The sequence below is a fragment of the Calypte anna genome, chromosome W (assembly GCF_003957555.1).
Source record: "Calypte anna isolate BGI_N300 chromosome W, bCalAnn1_v1.p, whole genome shotgun sequence".
NCBI lineage: Eukaryota > Metazoa > Chordata > Aves > Apodiformes > Trochilidae > Calypte > Calypte anna.
Window position 1 is genome coordinate 3,768,506 of NC_044276.1, and position 20,011 is coordinate 3,788,516.

Sequence of the window (20,011 nt, forward strand, 5' to 3'; positions counted from 1 at the left end):
TTTCAATTACAGACAGTATGGAACTCATCTTGTTACACCAAACTATTCTTCCTTTTTCACATCCATGAAAGATGGTATTTGAATCACATTAAATGTGGCTCACCTCATTACAATAATCAAAATAAATCAGAAAATAACAGTATTTATAAACTCTTACTTTATAAAATTTAGATCAATATATTTAAGCAACATGTTAAACTTCTTTTCCTAGAACTTGAAACATATTTTGAGAATTTCAGCACTTATGAACAAAGCCAGCCTGAAAATTCCCAGACTTGGTAGTCATCTCCCTGGCCAGACCAGAATACAGTTCTTTTACCATATATATGAGAAATATATTCCATATATATGATATATGAGGTCCAGCTGAATAGGACCTCAACCTTATAAAATTACAACGTTTTCATGGTAATTTGCAAATTTACAGTACCGACATGACAAAGGAGAAATCCAGTCATGAGCGAATAAATATTTGCAAATACTTGCAAAATATTTGCAAAAACATTTGGCAGTACTTACACAGAGTAAAACTCTTAAAAGCAACTTAAAAGAACAATTTCTGGAGATGGTAGTTTAATGTATGCAATAAGTATCACGTAAGAACAAATTTATTTCCAAGGCCACAGCACAGCTGAAAATCCAAATGATGAATACATGTTCTGAGACAAACATATACCAATACAGTAATAACATCAGTATTTCTACATAATTAATCCATGAATCAACATTATCAAATAATTCTCCCATTATAGTGGTAATGTAAAATACTTTTTTGATTATTCAATTTGATTTGATTATTCAATGACTAGCTAAGAGTTATACACAGTTGCTAGTCAAACTCCCAGCTTGCTCAAGCCACACACTTTGAAAAGAAAAATACCTTTTCTAAGAGCTCTGAAATGTACTTTCTCTTCATGCAAAGAAAAATTTAGTACCTCCAACACATACAGGAAGAATATAAACCTGGTGTCTTGGTTTGAGCCAGGACAGACCCCATTTTCTTTCTTGTACTTTTGCTTTCAGCTAAGTCTCTACTAAGTAGCTGCACTTTCTGAAATGAACAGCAAGTTTCTCAATCAGCATCTGTTTCTAGGATTGATAACGCTCAAGGTTTATACTTATGGCTAGAGAATGGTCTGCAGAACCAAGGCCGCTGCTTGGTTCTGAGAAACATCTTATGCTCCAGAAACAGAAAGGGAGTAAAGAGGTCACACCAGCAACCCTCCTTAAGGGAGCGGAGCAGAGCACACAGGTCACCAAGATTGACCAAAGGGAGTATTCCATCCTATATGCATCATACTCAGGATAAATTTGAGGGACCATGAGGATCAAGTTCTTCTTCACCCATGACTGGCATCCTAGGAGGATTCCAACTGTTCATCTGCCTTTGATCCTGATCAGTGCCCTCCTGAATCTGTGTGTTCCTGCCTCCAGCTCCTGTCTGCTGCTGACTCCAGCAGCCCAGCCTGAGACTTTTCCAGGGCTGCCCTGCAGCCTTAGGGGTGATGTGAGTGTTACTGAGGGGAAGGAGGGAGGAACGTGATATCGCTTTTGTGTATACTTGTATATATTTAATAATTTTCCTTTTCATCACTACTGTTTCATTAGAGCTGTGCAGTTTAGTTTCCAACCCATCAGTCCTTTCTCCCTTGCTCTATCAGGGAGGAGGATTAATCACAGAATCATAGAACATCAGGTTGGAAGGGACCTCGAGGATCATCTGGTCCAACCCTTCTAATAATATTGATTACATGAGATGTCTCAGAACCCCATCAAGCTGAGACTTAAAACTTTCCAAAGTGAGGGAATCCACCACTTCCCCTGGGAGACCATTCCAATGTCTGACAGTCCTCACAGTGAAAAAATTTCCTCTTGTGTTGAATTGGAATCTCTCCAGGAGACTTGTGCCCATTGCCCCTTGTCTTGTCCAAGTGACTCTTTGTAAATAGGGAGTCTCCATCTTCTTTTTAGCTGTCCTTTGGAACATTGTGATAAGGCCTCCTCTAAGCCTTCTCTTCTCAAGGCTGAACAGACCCAGTTTTCTCAGCCTCTCCTCATATGGCAGGTGCTCCAGTCTTCTTATCGCCCTTATTACTCTTCTCTGCACCCTCTCCAGCCGGTCCACATCCTTTTTGTAGAGTGGGGACCAAAACTGGATGGAATACTCCAGGTGCAGTCTGGAAACACCGAGTAGAATGGGATGATGACTTAGAGAGCATATGTAAATCAATTAATTACCAGCCCAGCATTAAACCATGACACCTGGCCAAAAAAAAATGTATTTAAGAAGTCATACTAATAACTGCAGAACAGCTTCTGCACTAGTCATCCTTTCAGCCACCAAGGACAGAGGCTTGACAGAAAACTAAAGGGCAGCCAAAGTGAACTAGAGACTTCTTTCACAAACATCATACTTAGGAATATCAATCTACCTCAGAGTTTCCAAAGGGACTATAAGAACACCTCTACTTCACTCTTCATCTCTCTGTCCTATCAACCAGAAGAAAGCATGTTTCATCTACATGCTGCCACTTAAGAAGATATATCATTATTAAGTAGTATCTTACTTTAACTACCATGCTGATTTGATCCCTCGCACAGGGATCAGTGAATTATATTCTCAGTAATAAGGCAGCGTAGGGACTGGTAACTTCACAGAAGTAAATCTGGTCAACAATAATGACTGTTTTTGTCGCAGTGCGAGACGGGGACCCAGTTTGATGAAAACAAACTGAGGCTGTACATGAGGCTGTACTGCCTCATGTTTCTGTCTGTGTGGACAAGATACTTGGCTCTGATGTTTGTACTCTCCAGGTCCCATGAACTGGCTACTTAAAGTCAGAAATTTGAGTATTAGTATGTATATTAAAAAAAACTTTCTATTTATCTCAGTAGAAATAAAGCCTATCATGACTCAGACTGCTGCAGGGAAGAATACAGACAATTCAGGGGAAAATACCTACACCAAAGAAAGCCTTGCCTTAAAGAAAATAAAAAAACCCATACTGATTTAGTTCTACTTGAGAAATTTACAGATCAGAGAGAGAATGACAATATTGAAAAACTCCCATGCCTTTCTTGTCACTCACTTTTCTAGTAACAGTACTAGAAAAGGTAATCTCAAGGTGATGCTAGAGAAAGCCTAGTTTCTAACTTATTAAATGAGAACAACATAGCACTGAAAAATAAGCAGTGATGTTTACAGGCACAGATGGATATGTAATTAGATGCTGCTCAGAAATGTCATTCTCCTTTTTCTGATATACAGATGGACTGTTGATTTTTTAAAAAACAATTCTCTAAGAACTGTGCTAGATTTCTCCAGAAATTATTTTCTAACCACATACAGAAAATACCAGTATGTAGAAGCCATTAAATATCTACCTTACAGCTCTAGTGTTACAGTCAGTATTTTTGTCTAAATCTTAATGTTTTCATATTTATACAGAACTGAAAACTATAGTGGCTCATCTTAAATAAATAATTCTTTTCATCACCAGTGGATTACATTATCAAACATTTACCCAATGTAACTGAGCATAGATGGAATAAATCAGAGGTGAGAGTTAATGACAAATGTATACAACTGAGGCTAATAAAATTATGTAAAACCGTTGACTTCTTTAACACAAAAAATTAAACACTCAGGTAAGCACACCAAGAACTTTGAATCAAACACTTGATAGACTAAGTGTCTAAGGATGGCAGGTTGGGAAAGGACAGAAGCAGCACATGACCTAGGTACTGAAGAGGGTACTGTAACACACAAGTCTGTTTTCTAATACAGGACAAACTTTTGGCAAAGACTAAGGTTATGTTCTCTTCTGACAGAGAGACATATAACTGAAGATGTGACTCTGGCCACTTCCAAAACTTCACCAAAAACTTTTGCAGGTGTATCTCCATTTGAAAATGCTGCCCTAAAGTTGATTCACAGGCATACAATTATATTTAAGGCACATTTCTGGGAGTAGAGCTGGCTCTTTATCATCAGGTAATTCATAAATAAGGACTGGTAGTAAATCTAAATAGGACCTTGGTAAGAGAATTGCCATGGGAAAAAAAAAAGAAGACAGGATTATACTAATGCTGCATTTCAAAAGGTTTTGCATAAACAAATGAAGGTTAAAAATTGAGAATGGTAGTAGTTTAGTTTCCAACCCATCAGTCCTCTCTCTACTTATTCTCTCTCCTTGCTCTTTCACAAAGAGGGATTAATAGAGAGCATTTGTCATTCATTTAATTACTGGTCCAGGGTTAAACCAAGACACCCACAATGACAACTTCATTTCCAAAAGACATCTTATTAAACACGATGAGGCCTCAGGCTACCAGCATTTTATCCAACCTAATTTGTTAAGAGACAGCCTCTAAATCCCCCTTAAACCCAACCTGTATTTCCAATTGCAAACACATGGAATTAGTAGACAGTTTACTGACTTACTCTTTACTATCCTTTTTCCCTAATTTTTTTCTTTTGCCAGATTACTCAGAACTCTCTAGCAAAAGTTGGCATCCTTTTAGATACTGCAGTCATTGTATTATCACATTGCTTAAAGGTATTATTTTAATCATTGTACTAGATCTATTATGACACCTATCAATAATTTGCAAGTACTCAAACAATTAGACTTTGAATAATAGTTATTCAGTTATACAATTTTGTTCTTAAGGTGCCTTTTATGTTTTGCTACTAATATCCTAACACTCAGATAAACTAAAAAGGCATAAATCAGATTAACTTTTAAGAATTTTGTGCATATACCTCACATCTGCTATCTTGCCCCATACAGGACACCAACATTACACCTGTCCCTCTCTCCCTCTGCTGCTCCATTTTCGGTTCCTCCTTGCTAACTACAATGTTCAAGCCAGACATGTTTCTGTAATTTATCTCCTGAGTGCTTGTTTTGAGGTGTGAGTTATATGCTTGCAACTATGGTGATTAAATCATTGAATAATAAGAATGTGCTAAGTTGCAAGGGGCCCATCAAGATCATAGAGTCCAACTCCTATCCTCTGTAGGGCACCCCAAGAATGACACCACATGCCTGAGGCTCTGAGGAGTCTCGAACCCGGGGCCTCGGCATTGCAGTACTGCAGCTTAGCCAGCTGCGCCACCAGAGCCTCACCTTATGGGCAATGAGCGCTAGTGGCACAATGAAGGTAAAACAGTGCTCCAAGAGTGACTGACCTCTCTGCAAAAGCATGCTCAGGACTGAGCTGAGCTTGTGTCTCAGGACTCACCTTTTATTGGCCCCCTGGTCCTGCTCATGCACAGTGGGGGCCCACCCTAATTAGGCACAGGTGGGCTTGGCACAAGCTCATGCTCACTCCCTGGCAATTAGTGGCACCTGGTTGCCTCATTACACTACAGTTTAGAAACACTTCAGGTGTGGTACACTGTGGCAAACAACTTGCAAAGCAGAATGAAGGATCCCATTGGTGCTTGTTTCCGCAAGTTTTGTCACATCATCCCATTGTTCACCATTAGCAACTCTGGTTTTGTCCCCTACCCCTTCCAAGCTAGTTTAAAGCTCTATCAACAAGCCCCACTAACTCCTGTGCTAGAACTTTTTTTTTTTTTTTTCTCCTCAGAGATAGGTGCTTACCATTCCGTATTAGCATCCCAGGTGTTGAGTAGATGATCCCATGATCAAAGAATACAAAATTTTTCTGTTTACACCACTCTTGGAACCACACCTTGACCAGATGGATTTATCTAGTCATATTAATATCATCCCTTGTTAATGGGAGGATCGAGGAGATCACAACCTGAGCTCCCCATCCCTCAACTAAACATCCCAAGACCCCAAAATCTCTTTTAATTGCCCTTGGACTTCTCTTGGTTATTTAATCATTCCCTGCTTGAACAACAAGTAACAGGTAGTAATCTGATGGCCTTACTAGAGTAGGGAGTTTACCAGTAATGTTCTTTACCCAAGCCCCTGGAAGACAACAAACTTCACTGTGAGTTAGATCCAGTCTGCATATCAGGCCCTCTGTTCCCTTCAGAAGGGTGTCTATTACAATTACCCTTCTTTTCCTCTAAGCAGAGGAGGTCACAATGCAGGCTACAGTTGGTTTAGCTTTGGGAGGCACTTCTTTCCCAGAAGGACCTCCTCCCTCCTTATCAGTAGTATGTCTTTCTAGTTCCAGGACCTCATACCTGTTATGGGAGGTACAAGACCTGCTTATCGGACTGTCAGAGGTAGAAGGAGCCTTCCTCCTGGAATGCTTAGTGACTCTCTTCCAGCCCTTGTCATCAGCAGACTTTTGACTAGTTACCGTGCTTGGTTCTGGGTCCACCTGCTTCACTACTGGAGTGGAGGTTCAAGACTCCCAAGAGTCTTGAGACTGAAACACCTCTGAAAAGAATCTGTTGGTGTCTTGCTTATTAACTCAAATGCTGCGTAGCCTGTTCACTTCCTCCTCTAGCTTCTTCACCTGACAGCACAGCTCTTCAACAACCACATAGCTTTTACAGAAGGACTGACTGTCAGCCCAAGCCTTGTGGAGAGGCACCAGACACTCTTGGCAACCAGGAACCTAAAGAGCTATATCTACCATCCTCAGGTCAGTCTGGCTGAAGGTCCCGGCCGTAGCTGGACCAGTGACCCCAGCAACTATCAGGGACTGAGCTCTTTGGTGTGTCAATACCATATTTCCAGAAGCTTACACAATTTACACTGATAGCATTTGTTGTCACTGTTAGCTGTGCCCCAATTCTTTCAAATGCAGAGAGGAAAAAATTAGAGAGGAAAAAAAAGTTTGAGGCAGGGCAAAACATATACTCAGTGGTAATATGTCTGACTTGATTCATCATCAGTGCTCTTTTATAGTGCAGAGTAAACATGGCATCACAATAAGGTGGATTGTTTTAAAAGCAAGATACAACAAAGACCATGGTCTTGCTAGCTAAAGACATTGCTCACAGCACTTTCCCACAATGGAACATCCCATGTAAAGCCAAAAGTTGATAGACTACGTAATCCCTTTGTTCATAGCAGGTGTCCTCCAAATTCCTTACTATCTTTTCTGGCAGCAGGTCGTGCCTCACTGCTACCTTTGGCCTTGCTCTACAGCATGAGATCCTGCCTCTTTGCTAGCTGTCAGGTCTCTCAAATTATTGAGGTGGCCCTCCACACCCAATGGTCATGAAGGAGCCCTGCCGCTCTCTCTGCCTGTACAAACATCCTTGAGCAAACTGCCAGGTCCCACCCCTGTTTGCCACACTCCTTAGTGGTTTAAATCTCCTACCATTTCTCAAACATGCCCCCCTGCCACCTGCTTGGCTGAGCAAGCTTCTGTAAGCTCCTGCGTTTTTGCTGTTGTTCTGGGTGGCTGCACAGGGGGACTATGATCTCAGAAGATGTCCTCCCGGAACAGGGACCCAGGGTGGCCCGGACCAGAGACTAAGGATGGCCCGGACCTGGGACTCTCATGCTGTTGCTTCCAGGAGCGATGAAGACAGCTCGAATGAGAGAGGAGTGGAGAAGCCAGCCGAAAGGAGATTGCTGCCCCGGCAGTCTATGTAGCTGGTGCCCGGCTACGGAATAAACGAGCTCGGAATTGAAGAATCTTGCCCTGATCAGGTGAGCGGCTGGGGAGGAGATGGGGTCTACACTCTGATGTACAACAAGAAGAGACAATAGTTAAGCTCCTCCAATATATTCTCTCTAAGAGAGATTTATTACACGAAGGCAGGACCTTACGTGAATTACTGAAATGGGCACAGGGTAGAGACTTGATCCCCTCGATGGGTACCGTTTTTGAGTTACCTACTTGGGGAGCCATAGGTATTGCCCTATGGGATAAAAGTAGCAACAGAGATAAGGAGGCACAACGCTTAGCGACACTTTGGAAATTGATTAAAGAAACCTTAAAAGAAATGAAAAGTGAGAGGTCAGCAACAGCCTCAGCGTTTGTTGTCTTAACATCTGATCTGCCAGTACCGATGAACGCTCAAAATATGAACTTGACCTCTGAACAGTTGTTTGAGACACCTAAAATACCCTTACCAGCACCTGAAGGGACTGTACTGATTCAAACTCAGTCAACTGTGCCATTTGACCCTGGGGGTTGGATGAAAAGCAAAAATGGGACCGAGAAGCAAAACCAAAAGCGACCGAAAACACCACCAGAATCATCGGAGGACCCAGAGGGAGAGAAGCCAGAGAACACAGGCAAGGAATCTTGGAATGCAGACTCCCCACCTCGCGCCCGCCTGCCGCGGCTCCCAACTGCTCTGCCACCTTTCCACCTCCAAAGCCTGATTTATCTTCTTGACCACAGTTGCCATCAATTAATCCTCTGCTTCACCTGTCAACACCATCAGTGCCTGCTATAGAGCAACAATCAAGGAAGGAACTGGGACTCAGAGACAAGCAACTAAGGAAACTGCTGAAGAAGCTGACAGAACTGGAGACCAAGGATGAGTATACCCCTGAAAAAACCCCTAGTTTTTGCTCCAGGGAACATCCCAAACAATGGGGCACTAATCCATTTTTACCCCCTGATCCATTCCCTATTCCTGCTCCTATTTCCCTTAACCCTTTAACACCCACTGCTCTACCTCTTCCAGATCCAACATGGGGAGGGGAGGGTAGTGGGGGGGGTGGTAATGTGTATCCAGTAACTAGATGGAAGAAAATTATTCAAATGCTATAGTTGAAGGAGAAATGGTTCCCAATATGAGTCCGATGGTTTTCCAGTGATTGTGGGACCAGGAGGAGGAGTTCAATGGGTTGCATTAGATTGGAAAATGATAAAAGAAGCCGAAGTTGCCATTGCACAGTATGGTTTGAAATCGGTTTGAGTCATTTACTCAATCTCTTTTGCAACATCTTTTTACTGCTCAATTGTTGATGCCATATGACACAAAAATGCTCATTAATACTCTGTTAACTTCTCAACAATTGCAATTTCATCATAAATGGTAAATGCTATGTGAAAATGCTGTGATTCCTAGACAGAACACCGATGCATTACACGGAGTGCAAGCACAAATGTTACTCGGTGCTTGTCCTTTTGTATGCGCAGATTTGCAGGCATAGTTTCAAACTGAAGTGTTACAACTTTCACAAGAATTGGCATATAAGGCTTTGCAAATTGTTCATGATCCTGCACAAACAACCCCTTTCTCTTACAAATATCAAATAGAGAGAGCAGAGTCATATTCAAAATTTGTGGATCACTTCTATTCAGTGGTAATATTACATCTCGATTTGTTTAAAAAAAAAAAAAAAAATTTTTTATATGTCGGCGTATGACAATGCTCATGAAAAAACTGAACATGCATTAGGACTACTCCCAAAAAGGTGCTACAGCAGCCCAATTCTTAGAAGCTGCTTGAGGTAAAAATGCTTAAGATAAAGCTGCTTAAGAACCATCATTGCAATATAGTTCTCAATATTGATGTATATTGTGGTGCATGGTACACTGGTGTTTCATACAGAGATGAAAAACTTGGTTGGTAATTATACTTGCAGTTTTTTATTTAGGAGATTGTACCATTTCATTTTGTTTCAGGGTAACTTTACCAGATTTTAGTAGCAATATCATTTCATTTTTGAATCTTCTAGTGGTTGTTGTTGGTTTTTCTTATATATTGGTGAGAAGTAAGACAAAAAACACAGTTATGAGAATGAGTATGCCTTTTTTGGAGGCTGAAAGTTGCTGTGGAGAGCAAGAGCTGCTCCTGGTACGGAGCACACCCCCACTCCTGCCCCCGCAGCCGCTTCTCGCCCTCCCGCACACACTGCTGCTGCTCAGAAAATGAGCCCTGCTGCAGACACCACAGCAGAGAAAAAAAAAAAAAAAAAAAAAGTGTGTGTGTGTATGTGTGCTTTTGCTGTCTATAGGCTTGGAGTTTTGTCTCTAAAGAATTTTATTTGGCTTTTTGGGCTTCAATTTGGCAACCATGGAGGAAACCAGGACTCCACCGTGCCGTGACCCGGGAGGGGTCTGGGGACGCTTTTGGGGCCCCCCGATAAACTTTTGTCGGATAAGCCTCCTCTACCCCCTTGGTTCTACGCGCCAGTGGACATCTGAACTTCCTCATACTAAAAAGTTGTTTAAGCCCTTCCACTGTAGTGTGAACTGTGCTTTTAGTATTGTGTTGTATTGATAACAGGTTTTTGTTAATGTTGTAATTTATGTGATCGGTTATATGTTGATTATGGGATGCGTTGTCTATATGTTAATTGTTGGTTATGCTATTTTGTTGCACTGCTAAGCAGATGAACTTAACTTCTGGTATTTTAACACAGATGCTAAAAGATGTTAATAGTGTCAGACATGCAGTTTTACAACATCGTGCTGCCACTGACTTTTTATTGTTAGCTTTTAGGTTATGTTTGTGAAGACTTGGATAGAGTGTACTTGCATAAATTTAGCTGATCATTCAGAGTCAATTCACAACCAAAAACGATTGATTAAGATAACATGAAAAAATTAACTGTTGCATATACTGGGTTAAATGAATGGTTAAATCATTTAGGGATATAGGGATAGCTTAGAGATTTAATTAGACAAGGTGTATCAATTATATTTGTTATTATTGGTTTTGAAAAAAAAAAAAATTAAAAAAAAAAAAAAAAGAGCACAATGTCAAGACATCGCTGGAGTGGACCCGAGAGGGACAGATCATTTTGCCCCTTATGCAAGACTATTTGGTTTGGCTACTGCAAACTTCAACGGACCTGCAAATAGCCTTGGGACAGCTTAGCGGGGAAATAGCGAATTCTTACCCCTCATATCGCTTATTACCACTTTTATCTAACATGCAGTGGGAATCATGTAATTTTTTGTCTGACAGTCCAGTGGACGGCATAATGGTCTTTACGGATGCTGAAAAAACCAAAAACCCGTAAAGCTGTTGTTACCTGGGAGGAGATGTCTGGGCAATGGAAAGAACATTTAAAAAAAAAAAAAAAAAAAAAGGAAAGATCATATACCCCTATGAGAAGAAAAAAGAGCGTGACCTCATGATGAGAGCACTAATGAGTTATCAATAACATTTGTGATCAAACTGGTCAATGCAACAATTAGGCCTAGAATATAAGTGAAAGTTTGAAATTTGGGTTTCTTGCTGTTTCATTTGTATCACACATAGCAAGAGGAAATGCCTTTGGTAAGAATTGATAAAAATCATAAAATACATCAACTAGCTTGTTGGCTTACAGATTTAATTAGGCAAGGCTTATCAGTTATATATGTTATTATTGCTTTTATATTACTAGTATGTTACTATTACCTTTGTATTAGTATATATGTTATTATTGCTTTTGCATTATTGGTATGTTATTGCTTTTGCATTATTAGTATGCTGCATATGACAATATATCATTAGCATGTTATCTTACGTAATGAAATAAGTCAGAATTGCTCAAAAAACAAAAAGGGGAATATGTTGGGGAAACAGTTCAGAAATATACAGGTTGTGAGCAATCCTGACTTACTTCAATTTAGGCCACATTGGGTTAATGGTTATTGAGGCCTAGTTAGAGGCTTTCTGAGAATGAGCTACTGGGAAAGAGATAACTTAATTGGCAACAGAGGAGGAAAATAATTATGTGGGAAGAAGGTTCCGTGAGAATGGTATGTGTGGTTGGAGTACAAGGCCACCTGCTTGATAAGATGGTGTAAACAAGGCTTCTCTATATAAAATGAGTGCAAGTTGCTAATAAACGATTTCATACAATCATATTGATGTGCACATGGAATCCTTAAGCCTCCGCAGACTGTTTTCCCACAGAGAGAGACATTAATAGAGAGTGTCTATTATCCGGTTTAATCGCCGGGCCAGTGTTAAACCGTGACACCCTCCTTCAGGGTAACAGGGAAAGCTGCAATCCTATCACAGAAACAACAACTGTAGGCATTAACTAGGGCAGGAGAATCACAAGATGAAGACCTCAAAACAGCACTATACTTAATTTCCACCTTAAGATCAAACATTACATTTTTAAATATATTTAAGCAATGTAAGATACTTTAAGAGAAACACTTTAAATTTAGCATGTGTTTGCTGTTTTTAGGGGAGAGCTATCACTGCTTGTAGTTAAAATTTTAGCCTGAAAATTGGAAATAGGCTAGCATATTCCTATAACTGAAATTATTTGGTCTTATGCTCGACAAGTACCAGGAAAGACTTAAAAAGAAATAACATCTATTGGAAAGGCATTAAGAGAAATTTTACATTTTTAAGAGATGCTCAAGTATTAAAATATTTACTACTCATTCATTTTTAAAAACTACAATTACTTGCCAGTGGAAAAAAAAATACCAAACAGGATTTATTTATGGCATAGCATGTCTGCACACAGGTTTTTACAGCCTTTGAAATGCTGTTGGGTACCTTGTGCTGGTTTAAGTTATGTAACTAGTTACGACCAAGACCTCGTTAAACAGTTAAATTTTATATTCTCCTCGGATGACTGCGTCACTGAAAGTCACCCATTAAATGTTAGGAGTTGAAGGGTACCTCAGGCTAGATAAGCAACAAACACCCTGAACTTTTCTTGAACTTTTTTTTCCCCCCACATAAAATATATTCCCACATATATATATTCCAAGGGAAACAAGCCAAAAACCTAGAGAAGCATAAAACCAGAGGAATTGCACATCTTGTTAGAGTTTTTCTCCAAACAGCTAATACGATCCTACAACGTATTAGAGAATTTCCAGGAAACACAAAGCGACCAGAAACTGCTTCTAGGAGCTATGGAAAGGCTTTCATCCACTGACTCCGGGCAAGGCTAAGACAAAATAAGCAGCAGCTAGGCTGGCCTCCTGTGTTTCAGGCCCCGCGTCGGGTCGTGATGGAGGTCACGTCTTACCCAACTCAGCCCTGAAAAGCCACCCAGTGGGCACCCACGTTTTCCTGAAACCCCTCGGCCGGCGCAGATGCCTGGCACGGCCCCGGTGGCACAAGGCCCCCGAGACGTCGCGGGGCCATGCCCACCCACTACCGTCACCGCCGGCCCCAGGATAAGGAAGGACGAGGCCGGTAAGTCGCGACCCGTCGCCTCTCACCCACACGCAGCGGGGCTAACGGCAACGATTCCACCGCCCGTCCGGCACTCCGACGACTGCTGAGAGGTGGCACAGTCCGGTCCGGTCCAGCCCAGTCTGGTCCGGTCCGACCGGAACGCGCAGCTGGCGAGCCCCAGCCGCGCCGCCCCCACTCACCTGGCCGACACAGGGTCCCTATTGGCCTCCTCCCTAGAAGCAGCAGCTCGAGCATAGGCAGCCAGAAGGATCCGAATCTAAGCTACACTACTACCAGCCCACCGCCACCAAGAGAAAACGTCACCAAGGACGGGAAAGTTCCGCTACACGACGTCACTTCCTCGCCCCACACCCCGCAGAGCTACACGGGGAAGACCGGTGCCGGGGGCGGTGGCGAGGCTGGCAGACTCCGCCTCCCTCCCTTCTACCCTGCGGCGCCCTGAGGGGAGTGGTGGGTTGTTAGCCCTTTCCTCGTACCCGGGGTTTAGCGCTCCTTTCACACTCTCTGAGTATGCCCCGTTATGATACGCACACACCTCTCCCTGCCTACACCCGCGGGACAGCTGCCCCCCCACGAGGCCCCCGAGTAGTCCCAGCCCCAGTGGGGCGCCTACAGGGCATCGTCTGAAGGAACGCGCCCGGCCTCGTCCAGACTGCGACATATCCAAGTGCCTGTGCCCATGACGGCGAGGGTGGGTGCGGGCAGAAGGGCAGGCTGCGCTGTGGGGCACAGGTGGGAGGCTGAGAGCATGTGAGGGACATGGAGACAGGCAGCCAGCCACCACTTGAGCCGATTCACGCTGGCAGACGCCATGGATCACCGACCACAGAGGCACCCGACGTCTGGTAAATCAGCCACGAGGGAGACCTGTCCGAAGGCTAACAGCACATCACTTTCTTTGGTTTCCCAGTGTGCAAACCAAGTATAGCGCAGTTGAAGCCGACTCACAGGAGGAAAAGAGCAGAAGAGGAAGCAGAGGGAAACGAGAAGAAAGAAACGTCTCTCTGGCTCAGGGGCTGGGTGCAAGGAGGGCCGAGAAAAGCAGGCAAAGGTGACAGGAGCACAGACAGCACTGCAAACGCCTCTCACCAGTCTCTCAGCCAGTGCTCATTCTCCTTCCAATGTTGATCCTGGTGACCCTGCCTCTGCACTCCCCAAGATCAGAGACATGGGGGCTGGGTGGGGGAAGCATGGTGTGCAATTAGGGCAACATCATAACACACGTTAAACAACATTCTGATGTTTCTTAATCATAGTCTTTAGCTTTACAACCCCAGGGTACACATGCTGCACAACTGCGCGGTACATTGTAGGTAGTGCTCTGCAAGTTGAAAACATGTGGCAGCAATAACTTCAGTAGAGTCCCTAAATCCTGATCAGGACCTATAAGCACCTGGGAAATTCCAGTGTTAAACATGCATTGTACAGCAGAGGCACCTTTGGAGGATCCTGCTCCTCCACAACCACTGCTCATGGTACAGAATCAGTTATAAGGTTGATAGTATAGAAATGTGTATATGAATCTACACCCACCCCCCACCCCCCCCCCCAAAAAAAAAAAAAAAGCGAAACAAAATCACATACATGGACTTGTGAAACTAAGATAAACATCCTATTCTACTTCAGAAGTTTTCACATTGACAAAAAAAAAAGGAAAAAAATAAAAAAAATTCTGACTATCATAGGTACAACAGAATTAGTAAACTAAACAGGGAGACATTAGTGATCTGTAAATATCTGAATGAAGTTAGTGGCATGAAGGGGAAAGATTAGTGATACATTCATGATTTTAATGGGGTGAAATTAAGAAAGGGCATATTTAAGCTGAGAATCAGGGTGGAAAGCTTTTGAATGGAGAACCATAGGCTGGAAAATTGTCTCCCTAAGGGAAGTGGTGAAAACTTTATTGCCTGGGATTTTTAAATGTCAGATTAGGAGAAATGCCAGGGGACTCATTCTGAATTTTCAGGAACATGGGCTGAAAGATTAGGTAGCAATGGCTATTAGGAACGGCAAAAGGTGGTGCTGGCTCCAGGAATATAGGAAGTACAGCCCGGTGCCTCTTCTAGGCTCCTTTGGCTCTGTTTTATCACCCTTCGACCACCTCTGCCAATAATGAAATCATTTCAGCATTAGTTAGCTCCACAAGGAAGCAATAAGAATTCCACCACAAAAAATGTGGTTGAGAAATAGTAGTCTTGGTGGGACATCTCTAGACGGGATCACCAGGGAAGGGAGTAGTGGAGGCTCCTTCAGCTGTAGAGGGTCCCAGTGGTATAGCCCCACACCTGAGCTTCCAGGGGACCATCACCACCACTGCCACCACCTCTCCTCTGCAGCACATGTGCTTCCCCAAAGACAATGGGAAGAAATTAGCTCAGTGCTGGAGCAGATACAGGAGTGACCCTGAGCCACACTCCCCTGCCAAAGTAAAAGCTGGTTGTGAGAGCACTTTGACTTATAAGGGTTTCTTGGCTGGCTTCCCTCACCCAGCTCTTGGCAGGGGGAGCAGAGCTCCTCTCTCTCTGCTCCCATCTTGCAACCAGCCTCAAACTAAGTTTCCCTCCAGCTCCAGACTGAGAGATTGTCTTTTCAAGAGCTCATCCTCATTCACCTGACAGTGGTGTCCACAGGCAAATGACTAAGCATCGTCTGTAGAAGGAATATAAACTTGACCTTCTGAGTAACATTTAAACAATGCCCATTTTCCAAGCTGGGCTGTGGGCCATCAAGCATCCGAAATCACAAATGAGGTTTTTACAAGCCAATAAATGTATCTTTAACAAGGGGCTACAGGAAACATTTATTAGATTAGTTTTGGAGTTGTTTGGTTTTTTTTACCAAAGATTACATGGTTCAGGAAGGATGGTGTAATGCTGAATGACTTCAAGGCAGATGGAGGCAGTGCTGTAGATGGGACCCACAGAATCACAGAATAGTAATGGTTTGAAATGACCTCTAAGATCACTGAGTTCAACCATACACACACAACAAGCAAAACCAAAACCCCTACAATCTCAGCCACTAGAGCATGTTCCAAAGTGCCACATCTACACGTTTCTTAAATACCTCCAGGGATGTTGACTCCACCACCTCCCTGGGCAGGCTGTTCCAGCACCTGACCACTCTCTCAGTAAAGAAATTCTTCCTAATATCTACTCTAAACATCCCCTGGTGCAACTTCAGGCCATTTCCTCTAGTCCTTTCATTATTCACTTGGGAGAAGAGTCCAACACCCACCTCCCTACAACCTCCTTTCAGGTAGTTGTAGAGGGCAATGAGGTCTCCTCTCAGCCTCCTCTTCTCCAAACTGAACATGCACAGTTCCCTCAGCTGCTCCTTGTACGACTTGTTCTCTAGGCCCCTCACCAGCTTGGTAGCTCTCCTCTGGACACGTTCCAGCACCCCAATGTCCTTCTTGTAGTGAGGGGCCCAAAACTGAACCCAGAATTCAAGGTACGGCCTCACCAGTGCTGAGTACAGAGGCACGATCACTTCCCTACTCCTGCTGGCCGTGCTATTCCTGATACAAGCCAGGATGCTGTTGGCCTTCTTGGACACCTGAGCACACTACTGGCTCATATTCAGCCAGTTGTTGACCAGCACCCCCAGGTCCTTTTCTGCTGGACAGCTTTCCAGCCACTCCTCCCCAAGCCTGTAGCGTTGCCTGGGATTGTTGTGAACCAAATGAAGGACCTGGCACTTGGCCTTATTGAAACTTAGACAATTGGCCTTGGCACATTGATACAGCCGGTCCAGATCCCTCTGTAGAGCCTTCCTACCCTCAGGCAGATCAACACTCCCACCCAATTTAGTGTCATCTGCAAACTCACTGAGGGTGCACTCAATCCCCTCATCCAGATAATTGATAAAGATATTAAACAAGACTGGCCCCAACACTGAGCCCTGAGGGACACCACTGGTGACAGGCCGCCAACTAGATTTGACCCCATTAATCACAACTCTCTGGTCACAGCCATCCAGCCAGTTTTTTACACAGTAAAGACTACACTTGTCTATGCCATGATTAGCAATCTTCTCCAAGAGAATGCTGTGGGAGGCAGTGTCAAAGGCCTTACCGAAGTCCAGGTAGACAACATCCACATCCTTCCCTTCATCCAGAAGGCAGGTCACATGGTCATAGAAAGAGACCAGGTTGGTTAAGCAAGACCTCCCTTTCATAAACCCATGCCTTTCCCCATTCGGCAGCACCGACCCGGAGCACGAGGGATTTAAAGCGCCTGAAGCGACCGGAGGATTCAAAGAGCTACCGGCAACGTGCTGCACTGACCTTGCTGTTGGAGGGTTTCAACGGAGACCAATCAGCTGTAAGGGGGCGGCACCGACCCGGAGCACGAGGGATTTAAAGCGCCTGCTGGGAGCGCGGCGAACAGGAGCAGGCAAACAGGAAATTGAAGCAGCAGTCAGCGAGGCAGAGCGAGCAGGAGGGCACAGATAACGATGGTTTCCAAAAAAGCAAAAACTGTTGCTGTCGACAAGAAGGGTGTGTCCATACAGACGGCATCCCTTAAGAGGAACAAAAAAATGGACGTAGCTGTTCAAGTCTCTGGCTGTGCAGAATGTTTAAGCCTCGTCTTAGCACCGGCGGACAGTGAAAATAAGCTCTGTGTGAGATGTGAGCAGGTCAATGACTTGCTGAGCATGGTGGTAGAGCTTAAGGAGGAGGTGGAGAGACTGAGAAGTATTAGGGACACCGAAAGGGAAATTGACTGGTGGAGTCACACCCTTTCGACTGCAATAGAAATGCAACAGGAGACGGTGAAGCCCTGCCCCTCCTCCTATCAGGCAGCCGATGCAGACCAGGTGGATAGGGGAGAATGGAAACAGGTCCCCCACCGGAAAGGCAAAAGAATTCTCCCCCAACCCCCACCATCCCCCCAGGTGCCCACAGAGAACAGATATGAGGCCCTAGACCCAGAGAATCAAGAGGAGGACAGACAAGAGGACAGACAAGAGGACGATCTGTCCAGAAGGTCTCCCGTTCGCCCCCTGTCTAGCAGTCAGATTAAAACTTCACCCACAAAGAAAAGAAGAAGGGTAGTCGTAGTTGGTGACTCCCTTCTGAGGGGAACTGAGGGCCCTATATGTCGACCTGACCCATCCCACAGAGAGGTCTGCTGCTTTCCTGGCGCCCGGGTGAGGGATTTTACTAAGAAACTCCCTCAACTAATTCGACCCTCAGATTATTACCCACTGCTGGTAGTCCAGGCTGGCAGTGACGACATCAATGGAAGAAGTACCAGGGCGATTAAAAAGGACTTCAAGGCCCTGGGTCGATTAGTTGGTGGATCAGGAGCACAGGTGGTGTTCACCTCAGTTCCTGCAGTAGAGCAGATGAATGAGGAGAGGAGCAGGAAAACATATCTCATCAATAGGTGGCTAAGGGATTGGTGCCACCGGAAGAACTTTGGGTTTTTTGACTATGGGATGAATTTCAGCATACCAGGTGGACTGCAACTATCTAACAGGGGAAAAAGGACTCTAGCCCACAAGCTGGCGGGTCTAATAAGGAGGGCTTTAAACTAGGTTCGAAGGGGGAAGGGGTTGAAACAAGGTTCTCCGGAAAGGAGCCCAAGGGTGGACAGCGCAAGTTAAGGGACAAACCAGCAGCCCAACTGAAGTGCATGTACACCAATGCACGCAGCATGGGCAACAAACAGGAGGAGCTGGAAGCCACCGTGCAGCAGGAAAGATATGATGTAGTCGCTATCACGGAAACGTGGTGGGATGACTCCCATGACTGGAGTGCTGCAATGGGTGGTTACAGGCTCTTCAGAAAGGACAGACAGGGTAGGAGAGGTGGAGGGGTAGCCCTGTATGTTAGAGAGTCTCTTGACTCCATAGAAATTGAAGTAGGTGATAATAAGGTGGAGTGCCTGTGGGTCAGAATCAGAGGGAAGGCCAACAAGGCTGATACTGTGATGGGAGTCTGTTACAGACCACCCAACCAGGAGGATGAGGGTGATGAACTCTTCTACAAGCAGCTGGCACATGTTTCAAAATCGTCGTCCCTTATTCTCGTGGGTGACTTTAACCTGCCGGACATCTGCTGGGAATTCCACACAGCAGAGAGGAGGCAGTCTAGGAGATTCCTAGAGTGTATTGAGGATAATTTCCTGATTCAGCTGGTTAATGAGCCTACCAGGGATGGAGCCCCACTTGACCTACTCTTTACAAACAGAGAGGGGCTGGTGAGGGATGTGGTGGTCGGTGGGCATCTGGGACTTAGTGATCACGAAATAATAGAGTTCTCAATAATCAGGGATACAAGGGGGGTTGTCAATAAAACCTCTACATTAGACTTCCAGAGGGCAGATTTTGGCCTGTTCAGAAGACTAGTCCAGAGCATACCCTGGGAAACAGCCCTTGAAAACAAAGGGGTCAAGGAGGGATGGACATTCTTCAAAGAGCAAGTTTTGAAAGCTCAGGAGCAGGCTGTCCCGGTGTGCTGAAAGGCGAGCCGGCGGGGAAGACGACCACTCTGGCTCAACAGAGAGACTTTGAAGGAAATTAGGAATAAGAAGAGGGCCTACTGGTTATGGAAAAAAGGGTTATCTACTCAAGAGGAATTCAGGAATACAGTTATGTAGGAAAAAAATTAGAGACACAAAGGCACGACTTGAACTAAATCTCGCCACCTCTGTGAAGGATAACAAGAAGTCCTTCTACAGATACATCAGTGGCAAAAGGAGGGGCAAGGAAAACATTCATTCTTTAATGGACATGGACGGGAATGTAATTGTCAAAGATGAAGAAAAGGCTGAGGTATTTAACACCTTCTTTGCCTCAGTTTTTAACAGTAAAACGGGCTATCCTGAGGACAGCTGGCTTCTGGAGCCTATAGGAGACAAGAATCTAAACACCCCCCCTGCAATCCAGAAGGAAACTGTCAGTGATCTACTGAGCTGCTTGGATCCCCACAAGTCTATGGGACCAGATGAACTCCATCCAAGGGTGATGAGAGAGTTGGCAGAA

The 20,011-nt window shown here is 44.2% G+C and overlaps 1 protein-coding gene across 1 annotated transcript in view; it reads right to left on the reverse strand.

The window, feature by feature from the left end:
- Positions 1–13,287, reverse strand: part of LOC103533793 (uncharacterized protein C18orf25) — a 65,850-nt gene extending 52,563 nt beyond the window's left edge. The window contains exon 1 of the mRNA XM_030468375.1: positions 13,195–13,287. The gene's annotated coding sequence lies outside the window, so the exon portion shown is untranslated. The remainder of the gene's footprint in view (positions 1–13,194) is intronic.
- Between the last annotated feature and the right edge of the window lie 6,724 nt (positions 13,288–20,011).